Source organism: Mercurialis annua, linkage group LG7 (assembly GCF_937616625.2).
Source record: "Mercurialis annua linkage group LG7, ddMerAnnu1.2, whole genome shotgun sequence".
Classification (NCBI taxonomy): domain Eukaryota; kingdom Viridiplantae; phylum Streptophyta; class Magnoliopsida; order Malpighiales; family Euphorbiaceae; genus Mercurialis; species Mercurialis annua.
In genome coordinates, this window is record NC_065576.1 from 39,831,936 (window position 1) to 39,838,619 (window position 6,684).

At 33.4% G+C, this 6,684-nt stretch overlaps 1 long non-coding RNA gene across 1 annotated transcript; it reads left to right on the plus strand.

Moving 5' to 3' along the window:
• Window positions 1-1,465: 1,465 nt before the first annotated feature.
• On the plus strand, window positions 1,466-3,613 carry LOC126655594 (uncharacterized). The gene is made up of 3 exons (XR_007633063.2): window positions 1,466-1,570; window positions 2,616-2,700; window positions 3,334-3,613. It is a non-coding gene; the product is annotated as an uncharacterized LOC126655594 (long non-coding RNA).
• Window positions 3,614-6,684: the final 3,071 nt, after the last annotated feature.

Below are 6,684 nucleotides of genomic sequence, written 5' to 3' on the forward strand. Positions count from 1 at the left end.
GACAAACCACAACATGGTAAAATTACAAAAGTAATATTAAATCTTAAAAGCGGTATCACCTTTCAAAATAATCTTATTACAAAAATCACTCTTTTTAAATCATTTTTCAAAAGTAAGTTTCGAATACGAGAAAAAATTATTTTACTGGAAAAATAACTAAAATCACATTTTTAAAGTTTTATAACCATACTACTCAATGGCACTTGTGCCAAAGTATAAATCAGTTCAAAAATATTTTCTCAATAATTAATATAAAAATTTACACGTGGCCAAACAATATATAACCACAAAAAAATGTTTAAAGATTTAACACATTATTTCTTTAAAAAAAAAAAAGTAAAGCTAATGCCTATCATATTATCGTTAAAACCCTTAATGATTAAGGCCAAAGCTAAATGTGCTTACCAACAAGGCATAAGTAATCCAATATAATTAAAATTATCCAAGCACAAAACCAACAAATAACCACAAATGAAAACAGTCATATAATAAACAATAAATTCACACGACTGACTCACAACATTCCTATAGGAGTAGGCAGAAAGTTTTGAAAACAAAAGATGACGTTTCAAAGACAAGACTCGAATCCTAATTCCGCAGTAGTTCCTAGGAAAAGTTAACCACTTAACATGCGAAAACAATTAAACATTTAACACATAAAAGGCCTTGGTTTGAAACCAAAGCTCTAATACCAACTTTGTCACGACCCATTTTCATGAATCGTGACCGGCGCTAGGGTATGGGTATGGTTGTACCAAAACCCGTAGCAAGCCTTGCGGATAACAACTTAATTACATTTAAAACAAAGTACCTGCAGAAAACCACATGCTCGGGGCAACCGAGACTTCAGCCTAATCTAGCAGTACAGATAAACAACATATATTTAAAGTACGTTTATCTCAAAATAATCTCCAACATGGCAATATAATATAAAGGTACCATAAATACTATAATCATGCCAAAAGCGATAAAGTAACAGTTGGACCATTCTGTAATAACCCGTACGATTTTTAAGGAAAAGTCGTACCGGAAATACTTGGAGTTTAGAAATTCAAGTAAGATAGACAGAAAAGTGATTAGACTTTAGAATTTTGACGGGTCTTAGGAAATTTAAGTAATCGAGAAATAATAGTTTAAACGTAAAATTTTATTTCGCTAGAGTAATTATAAGCGAAACAAAAAAAATATTAATTAAAGACAAATGAAAATAAAAATAAAATAATTTAACACATAATTAATAAATTATATGGAAATATCCGTGTAGTGTCATCAAGAGGTTCGCGTGAAGGTTCTATTAAGTTCCGAAGTCGTATCAAAGTTTGATGCGACGTAAATTACGGGGTTGGATTAAATTGTAAGAAACTTAGAGGAACTAATTGGAACTTTTTCCAATTAAAGCCACTAGATAAGATCACCTTATGATCATAATTTTCATCCCACTAAGCCTTCAAGAAGCTAATAAACTCCCCAAAGAACTCCATTTTTGCCGAACCCACAATCCATCACCATCTCCACCAAATTTTTCATCAAAACTTAAGATTGTTGGAGGTAAATCATATATTGATTTAAGGTAAACACTCTAACCTTTTTAATTTAGACTTTTGTTGATTATAAATTGAAGATTTATTGAATATAAAATCATTAGGTTTTGTGAATTTTGATGATTAGAATTCAGCTATGATATTTGATGTTTGTTGTGAGTTTTTAATGAGTTTGAGAGTTGATTTTGAGCTAAATTTGAGAAATAAAATGGCTAGGGTGATGGCTGATCTTAGGTGCTCGACGGGACGGGTTTCCGGCGGCCGGAGATAGCTCCGGTGAGCAGCAAAGGCTGCTCACCATGAGCAGCCCCTACGGGCAGAATTCTGCCTCGGCAGAATTCTGCCGCAGGGCAGCAGCTCTGCTCTTAAAGAGCAGAGCTGCGGCAGCCTTTGAGGGCTGCAATTGCAGCCCTCGGACGTCGGGGAAGAGGTGAACTTTGACGTATATCGACCCTCGTTCGTGTAGTTTTGATTGGTGCGATTAAACGCAAGTTTGACGGGTTATTAGCAATAAACAATTTTAATAGAAAATGACTTATAGAAGTGTTTAGAAAATGGAAAAATTTATATGAATACATATTTTTAGATTAAGTTAAGATTAGTTATTAGTTAGTTAAAATGATATTTAAAAGTCGATTTAAAAATGATGGAATTTAGTTAAAGGTTAAAAGCTATAATTAGAAGTTTAAGTTACGATAACAAAATCGTAACGCCTAAAGAAAAAAAATGGATTTGTTAAATGTCGATTAAGGGTTCGACATGAGTTGAATACTAACATAATGTTAGCTATTCAAAATGTTGAGATTGAGCTCGGAATGTGTTAGTCATTTATAATCTTTGTCGATAAGCAAAACTTTGACGATTAACATGTTAAGTTGCTAGAAGTTTGTAAACTTCTATTAAATAAACTCTTGGACTTAGGATTTTTATTAGACCTTAAAAAGGTCTACTTTGTTAGTTTTAAGTCGAGGTTAGACGCGATTAAATTATAGCGAATTAAGTGTGCGTTTTACCTTAAGTCTATAGAGTCCATCGAGTTAGAATCTTATTTAAGTTAATTTACATCTTATTTAGATCCGGCAAGGAACGCAGCTAACGGACAAGGAGCACCTTAAACTAGACGACAATTAATCGATCGAGGTTTTAGGAGTAGCAAGCGGTGAGTTTATATATGTTTACATTTGACGTATTAACTGTGCATTACTTTTAAATGCAAAACTTTTATATAAATTGCATAGCATTGTTTTATTATTAAAATGTTTATTATAAATGACATGCATCATTGTTTTGAAACCAATGTAAGTTCGATGGAACAAGCTTTCCTATTGGGCGGCAATAGGAACTGTGTGATCACCAGTTTTGATCTGAGCGCTTTATAATTAGAAATGTGAAATGTGAAATCGGAAGGAGGATTATGTTTTTGATAGATACGTGAGTAACTCGGTCGAACTATCTCGGGACCCGTATCTAGTGAGTAACTCGGTCGAACTATCTCGGGACTCACACCTTGGGATTAAGTAGTGGCATAAGTAACTCGGTCGAACTATCTCGGGACTATGCCACGTGGTAACGGTAACTCGGTCGAACTATCTCGGGACCGTACCACTAAGGATCCAATGATGTGATGTTATATACGATGATTCTCGAATATGAATGATTTATTTGGGTGTAGGGTTTCATTCGGAATTTATGTTTGGATGCATATGAATAAATGTTTATAGCATTGTTTTGTTTTAAATAATACTCATTTGTAAACTATAAACTCACTCAGTGTTGACTGACCCCCAAATAGCCTTTCCTTTCAGGTAAAATGTTTTGACGTGACGGACTTCTATCCTTGTTCAGAAGTCCGTATTTTGGAAGTATGTAAATAAGAAGACGTCAATCGATAGTGCTGCAGTAGATGTCAAGTCCTAGTTATGAATATGGCTTAGTTGAACGGTTTTAATGTCTTACCAAACTCTGATATGTAAATAAAGTTTTAAACTGCGCTTTTAACCGTCTACTTGATTTTGCAAACCGGGCTATGCTTGATGTGTGACATCGCATAATAAGACCCTGGCTTATCGTGCATCGCTTCGGACGATGTTACAAATATTGTAAATATTTCAAGTTTATGAAAATGTTTTATGAAGGATCGTTTTATTTATATTGTACGTTAATTTGCGAAAAAAAAAATTACTCGTTTTTAGGCTTGCTACGGGATTTGGAGCTACCACTCCCATTCCCTAGCGCCGGTCACGGCTCGAGATTTCGGGTCGTGACACATTCCAACAAAATAAAGTCTAAAAATATAAATAAGAGACTAAGACATGAATATCTGATAATACTACTGCGGTCTAAGAGTTTAAAACAATTCGACTCTTTTTATTCTGAAAATAAAATAAAAACCTCCGGGAGTGAAGAAACGGAGATCGACCAAAGCTCAAATCATAAACCTGGAAAATTTGGGAAAACAACGGGGTCAGATTTACTGAGTAGAGTTTATATAACCATTTACATTTATTAAGTTAAAAACCTTTAAAACGTTTAATAAAACATTTTCATTATGGATTATCAATGAAACCCTAAACCACAATTCTAAATCCATTGTCGTGTCGGTGAGACGTATCTCAATAACCGATCCCCGACTATCACTTAATAAATAGTGAGCCCAGGAGACGTATCTTCCACCGGTGCCCTCACTAAGGTGAGACGTATCTCAAACCTACCTCAATACCATAATTATTACCGGTGCGCACGCAGTCCCGATGATGCCCATCGAGTAGCACGTTCCATATCAAATCCACAATGCCGAAAAACAGTTCAAAAGCTGTTTATACATATACATATACAAAATATAATATTTTCTTAATAAAGAGGTAAATAGAGATATAAACTCACTGCTTGCTATTCCACGTGAAACCTGACAAGCAATCTAACTCCAGTTCGCCTCTGAAGTACGAACATTCGACGAGTCTAAACAGGGTATAAAATCATAATTAAAACAGACCCTAACTCTAGAGAGTACTAGACACCACATAGGACTAGCACACACAGCACGTCAAGGTAAAGTCAAGTCAGAGTAATCATAAACTCAAATAATAATAAAGCCATAAACAATCACGTCTATTGAGTTCCCGCTTTAAAATCTGTTTAAAAAAATATTATTTAAATAACAAATTAATTTAATTTCCAAATAGTGAGTTAGCCGAGTTACCGATAACTACCAAACTACCTCACATGTCGGGTGACCCAAGTCTAACCCGACCCAAAATATTTTATCAGAAATATAAACCATAGCTATATAATTTCCAAAATAACAATTTGATAAAATAATAAATCAGTATTTAAAACGGAACTCAATATCTTAAGATCCAAGTAACCAATAGTTACTAAAATTTATTTAATTAAAAATAAATTAAGAAAACGTTTAAAATTTTAAAACGTCAAATTGACACGTGTAGTCAATAAATTCCAAAATTCAATAGTTACCCGAGTAATTAAAAATTATTGATTAAAATATAATTATCATTTTCCGATTATATTTATAAAACAATTTAATTCAAAACCAAAATAAATTAATTGATTATTAAAACTAATATTGGTATATAATAGCAAATTATAAACTTAGATTAATTGTAATTGATTAGCCAATAAAATAAGGAACCCAAACCAATCCATTTGAAATATAAACCATGAAAAAATTCCATTAACTGAACCTCAAATCAATAAACCATTTACCTCAATTAATTAAACAAGCCATGACCAAATATTTGAACAATAGGTACCGCCATTTTTATTATTCCTGAGCCAAACAACATCTTAAACCCAACTTAATACAGCAACCTTAATTTCAAAACTCAAAAACTAACTTACCCTTTAATGAAGCAATACAAACCTAGGAATCCAAAGCATTATAAAGCCAAAATAGTTACTGAAAACATGAACAAGTAACAGCAGCAGCATCAACGAACAAAATAAAGCCAAAAGTTCATGGAACATCGACATAATAAGGTCCAACCAAACCTAAACAAAGGGAGGGATCCATAATGATCTTAAGGGCATAAGAGAATCGACTCAAAACTTCACAACATGGCAGCAATAACAAGTAAAGAAATGGCAGCAACGTGAATAGGGGTACGACAGCAAGAACAAAGGAAAACGACGAACCGTAGCGGCCATTAAACGAGTTAGATGCACGTACCGTTTATGATTCCGAAACATAACGATTATAGAGGATGAGATTTACTGATGTAACGTAGCAACAAATCTCAGAATTTTGCTATAACGAAGGAGATATTTATTAGAACGATAACACGACGTCGAATGATTAAAGAAAGAAGTGCAGTAAACTCCTTACCGGATTCGATTGAATGAAAGGAATGATGATTGGTGAAGTTTCAGGATGCTTAGGAAGAGTGGCGGCTAGGATTTGTCTCAAAGCGATGAGAATTTTAGGTTTAGAAAAAGAAAACGTGAAACAGCAAAATAGCGTGTTTAAACAAATAGGCTTGAAGGAGATGGTTGCAGAATTAGCATGATTTAAGTAAGCAAATTGTATGGACTTCTTTATGGCCTTTCATGTTAGTAATAAAAGAAATGGGCCTAGCTACGTGGATAATAAGGCATGAGTTTTATTTTGCATGCATGGATTATACATTCATTTATAGATATTTTATTTTATTTTATTAATACAAACCAAACACGAATCGAACCACGAATAAATCAACGAACGACTCAAATAAAATTAAACAAAAATATTTAATAATAAAAATAATAAATTAATTAAAACTTGACGGAATGCAAAAATAAATAAATTTATAATTAAAATTTAAAAAAAATAATTTAAAAATACGGGATACAATACCTCAAGCTCCTTTTATAGTAAATGATTGCATACCTTGTAGAGTCATAGTAGGTAAGTGAATCCTACTTTGTAGGGATTCGGCTACATTGTAGGGATTCGCCCTGATTTAGCGTGATCTACCTTATTCTGACATGAGTCCTATTTAGGAACATCTTCCTAAATAGTCTCGTCTTCCTAAGATAGAGCTTATCTTTCTATGTTTGGAGATTGTGTCCAAATGGGGAGATACTTCTAGATATGGCGATCTACCTGAATCCCGGATTAACGCGCTTTAGGCGAATCTCAAGGGGTTCG